Source organism: Zea mays, chromosome 1 (assembly GCF_902167145.1).
Source record: "Zea mays cultivar B73 chromosome 1, Zm-B73-REFERENCE-NAM-5.0, whole genome shotgun sequence".
In the NCBI taxonomy this organism is placed as follows: domain Eukaryota; kingdom Viridiplantae; phylum Streptophyta; class Magnoliopsida; order Poales; family Poaceae; genus Zea; species Zea mays.
In genome coordinates, this window is record NC_050096.1 from 72,885,221 (window position 1) to 72,904,038 (window position 18,818).

The window sequence follows — 18,818 nt, forward strand, 5'->3', positions numbered from 1 at the left end:
GAGCCGGTTCGGCTTGCTTCACCAACGAACCTAAAAAATAGACTCGGTTCGGCTCACTTGAGGCTCGCGCGAGCCTCGAGTTTATTTTTTAGCCCTAATAGTCTCCATCGTCTTTGTGGATGACTTAGTCACTGCATGTAATTTAATTAGTCAGAGTGCTTTTTGTCCCTTTCAGATATGTTTGTAGTTGCATGCACGAGGCTATGGTTAGTAGATCACATATATGGCCGTACAAAATACTATTTTGCATTACACTATTTATAACTGAAGTTTTTGAAATATAAGATGAGATAAATAGGACCGCTAGAGATAGCTTAGAGAGTAAAGTGAGGCAGATTCAGAGCCAGCTTGAAGACCTCGCACTAGTTAAAATAAACATGTTTAGAGACAGTTGCATTGGATCTGCATAGGAATGTAAACGACCATTTACATATATAAGACCGTGTCCAGCAGGTTACACATATGGTCATTCAAAACATTGTTTTACACTATAGATTATACTATTTGTAGAGTGGAGTTTAAAATAGGAGATGAGATGAGAGATATACTACACTAAACCGGTTAACTTCTTAGAGCCTAAACCCTAGGAAGTTAACAGTAAACTCTCGGAAGTTAAGCTCTCGAAAAAATTTGGTCGGAGTTAGCTTAACTTCCTAGAGTCCTCTATGAAGTTAGCTAACTTCCTAGAGCCAACAATGTCTCTCGGAAGTTAGCACGTTCACACCAACATAACTAAACTATATATGCAATAGTTAGCCAATTAAGTTAATTAACTTGATTAACATAACTTCCTACTGTTTAAAAATAGTAAACTTTTGGAAGTTAGTACATTTAATAAAAAGACAATACAAACGCAAGGTAGTGACCTAAAACGACAGTAGGGCAATGGATCAGTATGGGAGCGTCACGACGAGCCGAGGGAGCCAATGTGTTGATGGTCTGGAGGTGACGACGCTTGAGACAAACCACTAGGGCAAGAGCGGTGCTGAGGACACAGCACCGGAGCCGGAGTACACAGGAGGAGGCAGTCGACGTTGGTGAAAGGGAAATAGTCTCAACATTTCCTATAATTGATTTTGGTGATTGACGACCATCACAAACCTTATGGACTAACTAGTTTGCCTAGTTGATCATTTCACAGGTGCATAAGTTCATCTACAACTATTCTAATCGACTGTCCGGAATACTGTAGATTATCCCGGACAGGAGAAGCTTTTTGGGAAAAAACAGACTAAGCGCGGACCGTCCGGGCCCTTGCGGTGGACCGTCCGCGACACTAGGGTGAGCCTCAGATAGAACCAATGCAAAAACACAAGTCTACACTACAGACCGTCCGATGGAAAAGCAAGCACCATCCGAAACCATGCGCGGACCGTCCGGCCTCAGGCGCGGAGCGTCCGGTCGGTGAAGAACCGAAAAACCCTAAGGTGACGGGTTCGGTAAAATGAATTATAGCGTCCTCGCGAACCATCCGGGGTGCACGACCGGACCGTCCGCGACTGCCTTTATCTGACCTCTGACGACGCATTAAATGCAAAATAGTCGTTGATATAGCCGTTACTGCTGACCGTTGTGTTTTCAGCCGTTGGTGTGCAGGGGCGGACAGTCCGAACCAGGGGCATGGACCGTCCGCGGATGGTAGAAAAGGAGCAACGGCTAGGAAGTGGTTAGGGGCTATAAATACAACCCCAACCACCTCCATTCATTTCACCCAAGCATTCCAGTCTTTCACATTCAATACAAGAGCTAGGAATCCATTCAAAGACACAATCAAAGCTTCCAATCTCTCCAAGTTCCACAATTTAGACAAGTGATCATTAGTGATTAGTGACTTGAGAGAGAGAGTGATTTGTGTGTTATGTGTCGCTCTTGTCGCTTGGCTTTTGCAATCGTGCTTTCTTCCTTCCCATTCTTATTCTCAAGTGACTTGTAATCAAAGCAAGAGACACTAAGTCTGTGGTGGTCCTTGCGGGGTCTAAGTGACCCGGTTGATTAAGGAGAAAGCTCACTCGGTCTAAGTGTCCGTTTGAGAGAGGGAAAGGGTTGAAAGAGACCTTGTCTTTGTGACCACCTCAACGGGGACTAGGTTCTTTGGAACCGAACCTCGGTAAAACAAATCATCATGTTCATCCGCTTTATTTCTTAGTTGATTTGTTTTCCCTCTCTTTCGAACTCGAAATTAATTCTAACGCTAACCCCGGCTTGTAGTGTGTGCTTAAGTTTATAATTTTCAGATTCCGCCTATCCACCCCCCTCTAGTCAACTTTCAATTAGTACCGGAGCCTGGTACTTCATTAGAGCCTAACCGCTCGAAGTGATGTTAGGAGATCACGCCAAGAAGGAGGTCGTGACCGGCGAGAAGCTCGCCACAAGCCATAGGAAGGCTCCATCGGGAGAGTCCGGCAACAAGGTGAAGGGATCCCCTCCACACCCCAAGTCGCATCGGAGCGGCGATAAGAAAAAGAAAATGAAGAAGGTGGTCTACTATGAGACCGATTCTTCGTCGCCTTCTACATCCGGCTCCGACGCGCCGTCCGTCACTTCGAAGCGCCATGAGCGCAAGAAGTTTAGTAAGATCCCCTTACGCTACCCTCGCATTTCCAAATGCACTCCTTTACTTTCCGTCCCATTAGGCAAACCGCCGGTTTTTTATGGTGAAGATTATTGTATGTGGAGTGATAAAATGAGGCACCATCTAACCTCACTCCATGCTAGCATTTGGGACATTGTTGAGTTTGGAGCGCAGGTACCATCCATAGGGGATGAAGGCTATGATTCGGACGAAGTCGCCCAAATCAAGCACTTTGATTCCCAAGGAACTACTATACTCCTCGCCTCTCTATGTCGAGAGGAGTATAATAAGGTGCAAGGGTTGAAAAGTGCCAAAGAGATTTACGACGTACTACAGACCGCGCACGAAGGAGATGAGGTGACCAAGATCACCAAGCGGGAGACGATCGAGGGGGAGCTCCGTCGATTCATGCTCAACCAAGGGGAGGAGCCACAAGCCATGTACAACCGGCTCAAGACCTTGGTCAACAAAGTGCGCAACCTCGGGTGCACCAAATGGGATGACCATGAAATGGTCAAGGTTATTCTTAGATCACTTGTCTTTCATAATCCCACTCAAGTTCAATTAATTCATGGTGATCCTCGATACAAGTTAGTGTCTCCCGAGGAAGTGATAGGAAAGTTTGTGAGCTTTGAGTTGATGATCAAAGGCTCCAAACAAATCATCGAGCAAGGCGGCACCTCCACACCCAAGGTGCAACCCGTCGCATTCAAGGCGACGGAGGAGAAGAAAGAAGAGTCTACATCAAGTAAATTCCCCATCGACGCCTCCAAGCTCGACAACGAGGAAATGGCGCTCATCATCAAGAGCTTTTGCCAAATCCTCAAGCAAAGGAGGGGGAAGGATTACAAACCCCGCTCTAAGAAGGTTTGCTACAAATGTGGTAAGCCCGGTCATTTTATCACTAAATGTCCTTTGTCTAGTGATAGTGACAGGGATAACGACAAGAGTGGGAAGAAGAAGGAGAAGAAGAGGTACTACAAGAAGAAGGGCGGCGATGCCCATGTATGCCGGGAGTGGGACTCCGATGAGAGCTCCACTGACTCCTCCTCCGACGAGGACGCCGCCAACATCGCCATCAACAACGGTCTCCTCTTCTCCAACGTCGGCCACAAGTGCCTCATGGCAAAGGACGACAAAAAGAAGAAGGTAAAATCTAGAGCTTCCACTAAATATGCAACATCTAGTGATGAGGCTAGCTCTAGTGATGATGAAGATGATTTGTTCACACTTTTTGCCAACCTAAACATGCAACAAAAGGAAAAATTGAATGAATTAATTAGTGCTATTCATGAGAAGGATGAACTATTGGATAGCCAAGAGGAATTCCTCATTAAAGAAAACAAAAGGCATGTTAAAGTTAAAAATACTTATGCTCAGGAGATAGAAAAATGTGAAACATTGACTAAGGAGCTTAGCATTTGCCATGACACCATTTCCAACCTTAGAAGTGAAAATGCTAATTTATGTGCTAAGGTTGAGAAGTTAAATGTTTGTGATGATTCAATTGTTAATCTTAAAAATGATAATGCTAGTTTACTTGCTAAGATTGACAAATTAAATGAATCAATTGCTAGCCTTACTTCTGAAAATGCTATTTTAATTTCAAAGGATAAAGATTTAAATGTTTGCAATGATGCTATTTCCAATCTTAGAAATGAAAATGCCATGTTACATGCTAAGATTGATGAATTAAATGTTTGCAAACCCTCTACTTCTACTGTTGAGCATATCTCCATTTGTACTAGATGTAGAGATATTAATGTTGATGCTATTCATGATCACCTTGCTTTAATTAAACAACAAAATGATCACATAGCTCAACTTAGTGCTAAAATTAATGATCATGAAATTGAAAATGAAAAGTTTAAATTTGCTAGAAGCATGCTTTATAATGGGAGACGCCCTGGCATTAAGGATGGCATTGGCTTCCAACAGGGAGGCAATGTCAAAATTAATGCCCCCAAGAAATTGTATAATTTTGTTAAGGGTAAGGCTCCCATGGTTCAGGATAACGAGGGCTATATATTGTATCCTGTTGGTTATCCCGAACATAAAATTAGGAGAATTCATTCTAGTAAGTCTCATTCGGGTTCTCACCATGCTTTTATGTATAAGAATGAGGTATCTAGCTCTAGGCATTCTACCCATGTTAAAATGCCTAAAAAGAAATCTCCTACTGCATCAAATGACCATAATATTTCATTTAAGACTTTTGATGCTTCATATGTTTTAACTAACAAATCAGGCAAAGTAGTTGCCAAATATGTTGGGGCCAAGCACAAGGGCTCAAAGACTTGTGTTTGGGTACCCAAGGTGCTTGTTTCTAATGTGAAAGGACTCAAGACCGTTTGGGTACCTAAGAACAAGGCCTAAACTTGTTTTGTAGGTTTATGCATCCGGGGGCTCAAGTTGGATCATTGATAGCGGGCGCACAAACCACATGACAGGGGAGAAAAGGATGTTCTCCTCCTATGAGAAAAACGAAGATCCCCAACGAGCTATTACATTCGGGGATCGAAATCAAGGTTTGGTCAAAGGACTTGGTAAAATTGCTATATCACCTGACCATTTTATTTCCAATGTTTTTCTTGTAGATTCATTAGATCACAATTTGCTTTCAGTTTCTCAATTATGCAAAATGGGTTACAACTGTCTATTTACTGATGTAGGTGTTACTGTCTTTAGAAGAAGTGATGATTCAATAGCTTTTAAGGGAGTGTTAGAGGGTTAGCTATACTTAGTTGATTTCAAAAGGGCTGAACTCGACACTTGCTTAATTGCTAAGACTAATATGGGTTGGCTCTGGCATCGCTGACTAGCCCATGTTGGGATGAAGAATCTTCACAAGCTTCTAAAGGGAGAACACATTTTAGGACTGACGAATGTTCATTTTGAGAAAGACAGGGTTTGTAGCGCATGCCAGGCAGGAAAGCAAGTTGGTGCCCATCATCCACACAAGAACATCATGACGACCGACAGGCCGCTTGAGCTACTCCACATGGATTTATTCGGCCCGATAGCTTACATAAGCATCAGCGAGAGTAAGTACTGTCTTGTAATTGTGGATGATTATTCTCGCTTCACTTGGGTATTATTTTTGCAGGAAAAATCTCAAACCCAAGAGACCTTAAAGGGATTCTTGAGACGGGCTCAAAATGAGTTCGGCTTAAGGATCAAAAAGATAAGAAGCGACAATGGGACGGAGTTCAAGAACTCACAAATAGAAGGCTTCCTTGAGGAGGAGGGCATCAAGCATGTGTTCTCTTCTCCCTACACACCTCAGCAAAATGGTGTAGTGGAGAGAAAGAATAGAACTCTACTGGACATGGCAAGGACCATGCTTGATGAGTACAAGACACTGGACCAGTTTTGGGCTGAGGCAATTAACACCGCCTGCTACTCCATCAACCGATTATATCTACACTGAATCCTCAAGAAGACATCATATGAACTCCTCACCGGTAAAAAGCACAATGTTTCATATTTAGAGTCTTTGGTAGCAAATGTTTTATTCTTGTTAAAAGAGGTAGAAAATCTAAATTTGCTCCTAAGGCTGTAGAAGACTTTTTACTTGGTTATGATTCAAACACAAGGGCATATACAGTCTTCAACAAATCCACTGGATTAGTTGAGGTTTCTTGTAACATTGTGTTTGATGAGACTAATGGCTCCCAAGTGGAGCAAGTTGATCTTGATGAGCTAGATGATGAAGAGGCTCCGTGCGTCGCGCTAAGGAACATGTCCATTGGGGATGTGTGTCCTAAGGAATCCGAAGAGCCTCCACAAGCACAAGATCAACCATCATCTTCCATTCAAGCATCTCCACCAACTCAAGATGAGGAACAGGCTCAAGGTGATGAAGAAGAAAATCAAGAAGATGAGCCACCTCAAGAAGAGGGCAATGATCAAGGGGGAGATGAAGAAAATCAAGACAAAGAAGATGATCAAGAAATACAGGGTCAAAGACTGCCACACCCAAGAGTTCACCGTGCGATTCAAAGAGATCACCCCGTGAACACCATCCTCGGCGATATTCAAAAGGGGGTAACACTCGATCTCGAGTCGCTCATTTTTGTGAACATTACTCTTTTGTGTCTTCTATTGAGCCATACAGGGTGGAAGATGCATTAAGAGATTCAGATTAGGTGTTGGCAATGCAAGAGGAACTCAACAACTTCACGAGGAATGAGGTTTGGCATTTAGTTCCACGTCCTAATCAAAATGTTATAGGTACCAAGTGGGTATTCCGCAACAAGCAAGATGAGCATGGTGTGGTGACAAGGAACAAAGCACGACTTGTGGCCAAGGGCTATTCACAAGTCGAAGGTTTGGATTTCAGTGAAACCTATGCACCTGTAGCTAGGCTTGAGTCAATTCGTATATTACTTGCCTATGCTACTTATCATGGCTTTAAGCTCTATCAAATGGACGTGAAGAGTGCCTTCCTCAATGGACCAATCAAGGAAGAGGTCTATGTTGAGCAACCTCCCGACTTTGACGATAGTGAGTATCCTAACCATGTGTATAAACTCTCAAAGGCGCTTTATGGGCTCAAGCAAGCCCCAAGAGCATGGTATGAATGCCTAAGAGATTTTCTTATCACTAATGGCTTCAAAGTCGGTAAAGCCGATCCTACTCTCTTTACTAAAACTATTGCAAAAGATTTGTTTGTATGCCAAATTTATGTTGATGATATCATATTTAGGTTTACTAACAAATCTACTTGTGAAGAGTTTAGTAGGATCATGGTACAAAAATTTGAGATGTCTATGATGGGGGAGTTGAAGTATTTTCTAGGATTTCAAGTTAAGCAACTCCAAGAGGGCACCTTCATCAGCCAAACAAAGTATATTCAAGACATTCTTAACAAGTTTGGAATGAAGGATGCCAAGCCCATCAAGACACCCATGGGAACTAATGGGCATCTCGACCTCGACACGGGAGGTAAATCCGTAGATCAAAAGGTATACCGGTCGATGATAGGATCTTTACTCTATTTATGTGCATCTTGACCGAACATTATGCTTTCAGTATGTATGTGTGCAAGGTTCCAAGCCGACCCTAAGGAAGTTCACCTTAGGGCCGTGAAGCGAATCATGAGATATTTAGTTTATACTCCTAAGTTTGGTCTTTGGTACCCTAAGGGATCCTCTTTTGATTTATTAGGATATTCAGATGCTGATTGGGCAGGGTGTAAAATTGATAGGAAGAGCACATCAGGGACTTGTCAATTTCTGGGGAGATCCCTGGTGTCTTGGGCTTCAAAGAAACAAAACTCAGTAGCTCTTTCTACTGCCGAAGCTGAGTATATTGTCGTAGGCCATTGTTGCGTGCAATTACTTTGGATGAGGCAAACCCTCAGGGACTATGGATACAAATTTAGCAAAGTCCCTCTCCTATGTGATAATGAGAGTGCAATCCGCATGGCGGATAATCCCGTTGAACACAGCCGCACTAAGCACATAGCCATTCGGTATCACTTTTTGAGAGATCACCAACAAAGGGGGATATCGAGATTGCTTATGTTAGCAGCAAATAACAACTAGCCGATATCTTTACCAAACCATTAGATGAGAAAACTTTTACCAAACTTAGGAATGAGCTAAATATACTTGATTCTCGGAACTTTGATTGATACTTTGCACACATAGCTAATCTATATAACTTTGATCATATCTCTTTTATATCTATGACTAATGTGTTTTCAAGTGTATTCTTATACTTAGTCATAGAATTGAAAGGGACATGGAGTATTTGGCAAAGACGACGCTTCCACTCGATCAACTCAATCGGTATTATTTACTCTTTGCCGGTATTCCGCCATCTCTCCACATTGGTATAATCTTTCACTCATATATTGTTTGCCAAAGGGGGAGAGAATTTAAAAAGGGGCTCACAAAGTCTCTGTTTTTGGCGATTCATGCCAAATGGGGAGAGAGTATTAGCCCAAAGCAAAAGGACCGCACCACCACCTAATTTTTAATTGTGTGTTTTAAAAAAATTATTAGTATTAGTATCTTTCAAATTGGTATTCCTCTAATGAAAGTATCTCAATTGGTATATCCCAAAACCCTCTTGAAAGTTAAGAGGGGAATTTCATTTAGGGGGAGTTTTGTTTAAGTCAAAGGAAAAGCATTTGAAACAGGGGAGAAAATTTCAAATCTTGAAAATGCTTCTCATAATCTTATTCATATACCTTTGACTATTTGCAAAAGGACTTTGAAAAGATTTTCCAAAAGAATTTGCAAAAACAAAACTAGTGGTGCAAATGTGGTCCAAAATCAAAATTATACTTAGAAATACTTAGAAACTTATGCACATCTGTCAAAATGCAAACTAGTTACATTTCTACACTTTATATTTGCATTGGTTTGTGTTGGCATCAATCACCAAAAAGGGGGAGATTGAAAGGGAAATAGTCTCAACATTTCCTATAATTGATTTTGGTGTTTAACGACCATCACAAACCTTATGGACTAACTAGTTTGCCTAGTTGATCATTTCACAGGTGCATAAGTTCATCTACAACTATTCTAATCGACTGTCCGGAATACCGTAGATTATTCCGGTCAGGAGAAGCTTTTTGAAAAAACAGACTAAGCGCGGACCGTCTAGGCCCTTGCGGCGGACTGTCCGCGACACTAGGGTGAGCCTCGGACAGAACCAATGTAAAAACACAAGTCTACACTACGGACCGTCCGATAGAAAAGCAAGCACCGTCCGAAACCATGCGCGGACCGTCCGGCCTCATGCGCGGACCGTCCGGTCGATGAAGAACCGAAAAACCCTAAGGTGACGGTTTCGGTAAAATGAATTATAGCGTCCTCGCGGACCGTCCGGGGTGCACAACCGGACCGTCCGCGACTGCCTTTATCTGACATCTGACGACTCATTAAATGCAAAATAGTCGTTGATATAGCCGTTACTGCTGACCGTTGCGTTTTCAGCCGTTGATGTGCAGGGGCGGACCGTCCGGACCAGGGGCGTGGACCGTCCGCGGACGGCAGAAAAGGAGCAACGGCTAGGAAGTGGTTGGGAGCTATAAATACAACCCCAACCACCTCCATTCATTTCACCCAAGCATTACAATCTTTTACATTCAATACAAGAGCTAGCAATCCATTCAAAGACACAATTAAAGCTTCCAATCTCTCCAAGTTCCACAATTTAGACAAGTGATCATTAGTGATTAGTGACTTGAGAGAGAGAGAGTGATTTGTGTGTTATGTGTCGCTCTTGTTGCTTGGCTTTTGCAATCGTGCTTTCTTCCTTCCCATTCTTATTCTCAAGTGACTTGTAATCAAAGCAAGAGACACTAAGTCTGTGGTGGTCCTTGTGGGGTCTAAGTGACCCGGTTGATTAAAGAGAAAGCTCACTCGGTCTAAGTGATCGTTTGAGAGAGGGAAAGGGTTGAAAGAGACCTGATCTTTGTGACCACCTCAACAGGGACTAGGTTCTTTGGAATCGAACCTCGGTAAAACAAATCACCGTGTTCATCCGCTTTATTTCTTAGTTGATTTGTTTTCCCTCTCTTTCGGACTCGAATTTAATTTTAACGCTAACCCCGGCTTGTAGTGTGTGCTTAAGTTTTTAATTTTCAGATTCCGCCTATCCACCCCTCCCTCTAGGTGACTTTTAGTTGACAGGGGCGAGACAGGCCGGCGCGGGGCATCGTGGACCGGGCGAGGCGTGTCGACACGTGGGGGCGATGTGTGCGGGCATGGAGCCGGCGAATGGGCAGTGTAGCAGAGAGGTCGGGCGGCGGACTGGTGGGAGAAGAGGTCCGCTCGGTTAAAATGGCTCGCTTCCTAGACCTCGAGCCATGACCGTCGGAAGCTAGGCCTATTCGGCTAACTTTCGAGAGCTATGCTCTTAAGCCGTTGAAAGTTTGTCTCAGTCAAAGCCCCAATCGGTCACACGGTCAAAATTTGCTTTACTTCCGAGAGCTTTTCTTGAACGCCGTCAGAAGTTAAGGATCCTATCCGCCCATCCTTAGATGTCGTTTACTGAACACGCTAACTCCCGAGAAGAGCGTCTAAAGGTCGTAGGAAGTTATTTACTTCCGAGAGGACGGGATAATAACAGTAGGAAGTTTATTTAGTTCCGAGAGTATCTCCGTAGCAGTAGGAAACCATAGGAAGTTATTTACTTTCTATGATTTCATTCAAAACCCGTAGGAAGTTAGTAGGTTGTAGGAAGTTTCAACTTTTGGTGTAGTGATAGGATGAGTAATCTACTCGAGATAGTCTAAGCTAGTAACTTACATTTGATATTGTATGTTAGATACTACTAAAAATGCATTTTTACAGTTGTGGCAAGGCAATAACATCTCTAGTTGGAGATGCTGTATCTCGCTCCACAAATTTTTGAATCAGATGAGTTGGTTAAACTTGTGATAAAAAATTCAAACAAATTATAAATTGATATGAAGGGAGTATCTTTTAAGAGCATCTCCAGCAGTTTGGTAAAAAAATTACTAAATCCCAATTTAAGGAGTTAGTAGAAAAAAACTTATCTCTAGTGATGTTGTAAACAATGTTGCTAAATTTATGAAGTTCTTATTTTTTTGCTTCCTCGTCGTTACATGAGGGCTGAGGCAAGCTGTAAGGGACTCCCGAAAGCACTTTACGCGCGAAATCGATCGCAAAATCTATTCTAGGCGCCTTCTTTTTTTCTCTTTCCCGCATTGTTTCTCCCAACGTTCCTAGTCGTCCACCAGACAAGTTCGCCGTCACACCTAGTCGGAGTGCCACGCCGCCCTCCCGCCCATCCTCTGAAGTCGTGTCGCCCTGCCGTCCGGCCTCTAGCCACGCCGCCCTCCTGTCGCTCGATTTGCCGTTGCGCCACGCTCTCGGCCTCAGACAACTCTGAAGCTCCCCCGTAGCCGCCATGCGAAGGCCGCGCACCACCCTGGCACCCTCTGATCTCTGAAGGCTGCTGCATCTTCCTGTCCGCTGCATTTACCAAGTAATGTCTGGCCTCATAAAGCAATTTCTTCAAAAGATCTTATGTGCCTTGTTGTTACCAAGAAAACCAATCGGTTGCTGTTTTAGATTTAAACATTCATAAGCCTGATGCTTCTCAATTTATTAAACTTGACTTTGGTTAAGTAATTATACCTTATTGATTTATTTAAATTGAATTTGGATAAATAATTACACCTCAGTTGCTTCATGGACAAGTCAGTTCATCCACAGACAACACTAGAGTTTATACAACACAAGCTTGTGAACAAAATGAGAACTTTCTTCAGCTTCCTGTTGATGAACTCTTGTCAGCCAATTGGTTTCAGATTGTAAACAAATATAGTTATAAAATTTCTCAGAACATTTTGTTTCTTTTCTGTATTTGAGAAATGGAAGGAGCTGGTTCATACTTAACAAAAAAGGCCAATATGGCGCATGTTTTGAAGACTCTGGAACTATTTCCTTTCACACGTATAAACTAGTTTACATTGAGTCAGTTCATGGGGTCACTTATTTGTATCTGTATTATCTTTGGAAATTCTGTTATGTGATAGTGAACAAGCGATGTGCTGATTAATGTTGCCAGCTTCTCATTCATGACACTTTTTATCTGATTTTTTTTTTGCCACAAGCATCCTAGAAATGAGAGTGATTGTGCTGCATTCTTAAAATCTTATAGCTGATTATATGCAAGTGTTTGATTGGCTGAGCCGAGTAGCAAAGTATTTTTATTTTGTACAAACTTGTTTCTCGATAAAGCAGGCATGAATATGCCCCTGCGGCCTGCTAGTTGAACAGAGTAAGCTGCACATAATTTGAAATATTTAACAACTAAAATAGAGAACCATTAGAGAACACATAATTTTTTGTTTCCTATTATCATTTAGCAACTCTCTACATCTACTTTTAGGAAACTATTTTTTTTACAAAACTGCTAGAGATGCTCAATGAACAGGAATTTGAACATCCTTAAATGCTTTGCTCCGATCCTTAAAAATGATGTACTCTAAGGGCTAGTTTGGAAATTACATTTTTTTAAGGAATTTCTATTTTCCTAAAGAAAAATGAAAATCCCATAAAAAATTGGGATTTCCAAACTAGCTCTAACGTTTCTTTTTAATTTTTCTAAAAAAATCTGTTAAACCTGGTAATCCACGTCCGCATACTTCGAGGAAGGGATGAGCTTGGGCTTGGGCTCGGCATTTTTCTAAAAAAATCTGTTAAACCTGGTAATCCACGTCCGCATACTTTTAGCGAGGAAGGGATGAGCTTGGTCTTGGGCTCGGCCTGAATGCTTGATTCCACCTCCAAAATCCCGCCATGGGATGGGTCCTGTCGAAGCTATGTAGCTTGGACATATATCCGTCTTCAGTAGGTTATTCATATGATTAATTAAAATATTATTTTTTATACTGTAGACTGTATTTTGGTAAAGTAGAGTTTGAAATAGTAGATATGATATGATGGATAAGCTGATAAAAATAGTCTAAGGTAAACGAGGACTTCTACGACCGCACCCTCTTCAGCGGCGCCATTACGCTCGCCTCACTAGTATAATTTGGCTTTATACAAGCGGTAGACTTTTTACATCATAGGCGGTTTGGTTAGAAAACCGCCTGGGATGTCCCAGGCTATTCGGACCGCCTGTGATGTAGTAGTATCACAACCGGTTTTTGTTTCGGAATGCTTGTGGTGCTCTATTCTTTTCACAAACGGACCGTAATGAAAAAACTGCCTGTGATTGTAATTTGATTACCATATTAATATTTTAATTTTTAACAAAAATATGCAAATACAATTTAAATAAATTAATATTTTAATTTTTAATAGAAATATGCAAATACAAATTAAATGAATTTTAATAGCACACATAGATAACTAGCGAGATTTTAAATTAATTGGCAACCACAATGCATAGTCGATCATACCTGCTAATAAATACAATTTGATTCATACAATTTTTCATGAACTACCATTTTTCCGCATGTATGGCTTTAAGTTCTTATCAATTTTCTTTTCCACACGCTTGATTCTCTCTGGACCGTTAAAGACGAACATCTCTTCATACTTATTGTATTCCTCATCTCCATCTCCCACATTCTCAACTCCAACAATTTTTTGCTTTCCATAAATAACTACATGCATCTTCTGATCTGCTGGATCGAGTACATAGAACAATTGTGCAACACATTCGGCGAGAACCCACGGGTCATCTTTATATCCTACTTTCTTTAAGTCTACCAGTGTGAGTCCGTAGTTATCCACTGTCACCCCCACGGGATGTTGTACCCATTGGCACTTAAATAAGGGTATTTTCATGCTTGGGCCATAATCAAGTTCCCATATTTCCTCTATGAATCCAAAATATATGGTCTTCTGTCCCTGTAGGTCAAAAGCATCGGTACGAACACATCGATATGTGGTCTTTCAAAGAGTCTCCGAATGGGATGTTTTTGTCCATTAACCATTCGCTGAAACGATGTTTGTGCTCCCTCATGATCCAGTCCTCTGTGCGGTTCTAATTTTCTTTACGAAGCTCATCCAGGTGTTCCTCTATGTAAGACTCGGCTACCGTGAGATATTGTAGTACACTACCATGAGCACAATGTACTAGCTTGTAATCCTCAACGCGAAAAGTTTTACTGCCCATTCTCCCTCTCCCACATAGTTTACCCTCATGTTTAGGTACACTTCTTTTTTCACTAAATGGATTCATTCCGTCTGTACCCAAAGCAAATCTTACATTTCTGGTTTCTTTGGCAAACTCAGGATACATAAGATCGAAATTTTTTTATTGTGATGCATCAGCAGGGTGTCAAATCTGTTTGTTACTCTGCTTGCGATTTTCAGCATGCCAGCGCATAAGCTCAGCCTCCCTAGGATTTGAGAACAAACGTTTCAAGCGATCAATTACTGAAATTATTTTTATTACTGTTTTCATGAGAAAACAGAGACTCTAAGTGATAGCTAATAATATTATAAAAATTTAGAAACTGGAATGGATTGATTTGGATTAAAAATGAAATTTCTATGAATTTTACAAGTTCTAGCACTTATTTATATATTAAAAATCCATTTTATAATTTAAATTCTCGGGTTAAATACCATTCTGGACTGGGCCTCAATTCTAGAGAAATCCAGGGGTCTCGTGGTAATAACCCTAAGACACAGGGAACACTGCTAGTTGGACTACGGGTTTATTCTACGAAAATAAGGGGTTTCTTATGTAAATGTGTACACCAAAGAGGTACCGCGAATCTTGGGCCATCGGATCCCTCCTAGACGGCCCGGATTAGATCTCCGAAATCTTTGAACCGGTACATAGCATGGTCACTCGGACCAAGATCTGACGGCCCCGGTTTAATGATCCACGTGGGCTAGTCCTTTTATACTGTACACACATCGCAGGCGGATTTTTAGAAAAACCGCTTGTGATATATAACATCACAGGTGCTTTTTTATTCCGACCGCCTGTGAAGTTAATCTATCACAGGCGGTCGTAATAAAAAAGCGCTTGTGATGTTATATATCACAAGCGGTTTTTCTAAAAATCCGCCTACGATGTGTGTACAGTATTGTAGGAAACGGGTGACGCCTAAGAGGGGGGCGAATTAGGACTTCTAAAACTTTTACTAAACTAGGCCACAATTAAATCCCTAGAGCAAAACCTATGCAAATAATCAAACTAGAATGTGCAAACTAGGTTTTGTCTAAGTGTTGCTGTCTTTACCGCAAAGACTAAGTTTCAATCTACACTAAATAAGTATGGATACAAGATTAAAATTTAAATGCTTAATATAAATGCGGAAACTTAAAGAGCAAAGTAGAGAAGCAAACTCTCGTGGATGACGCCGGTATTTTTACCGAGGTATCCGGAACCACGCAAGGTCCCGACTAATCCTCGTTGGTGCCCCTACGCAAAGGGAAGCCCACGCGAGGGCCAAGCACCACGGTCGAGTAATTCCGTAGAGAGTCGTGGGCCTTCTCCACGCGCAAGTGGTGCTCCGCTTCCGGCTCCTCTCGGACGCTCCCCGCCGTCTCCACTATCGAGCTTCCGGCCGAAACACCACGGGCCTCATTCCCTCCGGTACACGGTGGCGGTCGTGGCACAAACGCGGTTGTCACGGTCTCGCAAGACTCTCGCCCCACTCGGTACAATTACAACGGCTCGCGCAGGAGCCAAGGGGTTGTGAGGTTTGTCTAAACTCACTCAACTAGCTAGGATTCACCTAGAGCAAGCGCTAAAGCTGTCTAACTAACCTAAGCACTTCGCAAAGCACCTACGCTAATCACCGAGTGATTCTATTAAGCACTTGGGTGTTTGAGCTCTTGGAAATGTGCACTATATGCCTTGGTATGTTGCTTGGGCTCCCACACCTTCAAATGGCCGGTTGGGTGAAGTATATATAGGCCTCAACTCCAAAATAGCTGTTGGAGAAAAGCTGTAGTTCTCTGCGGCACAGCGGATGGTCCGATGGTGCACCGGACAGCGCACTGTAGCCTGTCTGGTGCGCCTAGCCGTTGCTCTGTCAGAGCAGGTGACCGTTGGCGCCGCAGGCTTTTCCACACCGGACAGTCTGGTGCTCACACCGGACAGTCTGGTGGTCTTCTCTCCGAGTGCCACTTGGAACTAGCCGTTGGGCTGGAGTTCCCTGGTGCACCGGACAGTCCGGCGTGTGGGCACCAGACAGTCCGACGTGTGGGCACCGGACAGTCTGTAGCAGCACACTTGGACTTTTCTTGGATATTCTTAATGTCTTCTTTTGAGGTGTTGCTTTCCTCAATTCATTAGTCCAAGTAAATCTTGCACCCTGTGAACTACAAACACAAACACTAGAAAACTTATTAGTTCACGGATTGTGTTGTTCATCAAACACCAAAACTCAATTAGCCAAATGGCTCAGGGTCCATTTTCCTTACAAGTATAAAAGGCTTGCTGCTTCCGGCAGGAACCCTAGCTAACTCCCGCCCGAGCTGACACAGGTGTTGCGTCGCCAGGCTGATCAACTGCGCCGCCGTCCCCGAGCCCGAGGCCGAGCGCCGCCGTCCCCGAGCACTTTGGTAAGATCACTTTGGTAAGAGTACCCTCCCTCTCCATACATCTCCCATCTTGGCCGAATATGATGGCCCTTGAGGCATGTGCTTCTGCTCCACTCCATACAGCAACGGTGGTTGTCAAGCTCAAACAGAGAAATCACATGTCGTCTTGGGATTTTTCTAGAGCTGCCAATCGATGGTAGACAGCCCCAGTTTCTCTAAGATCTGGTTTGTTTTAGAGAAGTGCCTGGGAATCATGAAATCAGAGTAGCACATGAGAGATGTATCAAGGATAATCACATCCATAGCTACTCCTAGCACCTCTCATTTGTTTGGATTCGGCCCACATAAACAGGATTTGATATGCTAAGGCGGTCATATCGATGTTCCATGGATCAGGTCTCAGCTCAGCCAATGCACACACGGCAGTAGCCATTAACGCTAGTAAGTGAAAAGGCAAAAGTAACATCAACTTGGCAAAATTCTAGACATGACATGACAGCCAAAAGCAATGGACCGACAATAGCATTACATGCAGTGCTGGTGGAGTCCAACACTTTTTCATATGAAAGACACCAGATGATTGCGGGTATCCACACGGTTTAGCATCAAATAAATATTACCGTGAACAAAACAATCGATTCAATCTGTACATGATAGGAACCTTCATTAGTTTGCTACCAAAGTATCATCACTTATACATTTTTTATCTGTTTTGTTTGTTTTCTTTGGTGGTGACTGGGTGAGGTTAAGTTCTTTTCTAATCAGGGAAACATTATTCTAGGAAGTTTATTCAGAGGGAAGAAACAAACCTGCATCCAAAGAAACCCCTGTTTGCAGACAGACCTGATGGATGAGCAGATTTCCATTGTCCTGCTTGTATTGGTCATGTTCTTCGTCTGCATTTTTTTGTCTTTATTATCTTATTTCAGAGTCAAGACAAAACCATGATTTTTGGGTTGCTTACATCCATGATAGAGTCATTATGATGTGGGTGGTAAGGGCACTGCTCTAGCAGTAGCTCATCAAAAGACTTGTTCTTATCTCCCTTCTTTGACTTGTTCATAGCCATGACAGTGTTATTTGGACTCCTCTTTTTGCCCTATAAGCCATCCTTGTTTTCCCTCTGATCCCTGCCTTTGTTGCGATCTCAATTTTGATTGTGAGACTTGGTCATTTTCAGTTTCAGAGATGGAAAAAGAGCCACTTGACATGGTTGAGAGCTCAGTTCGAGTCATCGAGACACATGTCGACATCATTCGCAGTCTAGTGACTGATGGGGTTGTGGATACTAGTGAACCGAAATCAGTGTACACACTTAAGACCACTTTGTTTCAAATTGGAGATGTATGCGACATGCTTGAGAAGTGTGCTCTGTCCATCAAAAAGTATGTTGACTCCAAGAGGGCTAAAATTATTCAAGATGAAGCCCTGCAATATGCTAAAGATGATGAAGCTGCAGATGATTTGGAGGAACTCCCAAGCCCAGATCTCCTTACTCAAGCCGACATATTGGAAAAATATTTTGGAATTGAGTATGATAGCGACCAGTCAAGGGGTTGTTGATGTTTAGTCCTAAACAACACGATATGAGTACCGTAGGTTTCACTCTAGGGTTGTAGTACTGGTATGCACAAGTTTGTTAAGGTTGACGAGAACCCTTTGTTCGTCTTGCTTCCTTCAATTACAATTCTTCTATAAATTGCCATGACTCACCAAGGTTCTCATCCCTGCCTTTGTTGTGATCTCAATTTTGATTGTGAGACTTTTCTCATACTCTATCTTTAGCATTATTCTAGTTGTTGATCATGTCAAAAGCTTGATAATTGTATTTTGTATGTTCCTAACAAAACGTTCATATTGAAACGTATCCCTAAGGCTATCATCGAAGTAGTTGATAATGTCTGTATCAAAGATGTCCACAATGGTAGAGCAAATTTCAGTGAAACACTTATAGACTTTTCTCATACTCTATCTTTAGCATTAGTCTAGTTGTCAATCATGTCAAAAGCTTGATAATGTATTTTGTATGAACCTCTTAGAGAGTGTCAAGTCAATGAACTATCTTCGAGCCAAGTCAATGAACTATCTTCGAGTACTATTGGGAAGTGGATCTCTTTGATGTATTTGTTTTCCCTAGTGATATCGATGGTGCCGAGTAGCACCAAATTTGGACTTGTGTCCATATCTATAGATGCTAGTAGTTGAGCACTAGCGCTTACAATCTTGACTACCTCATC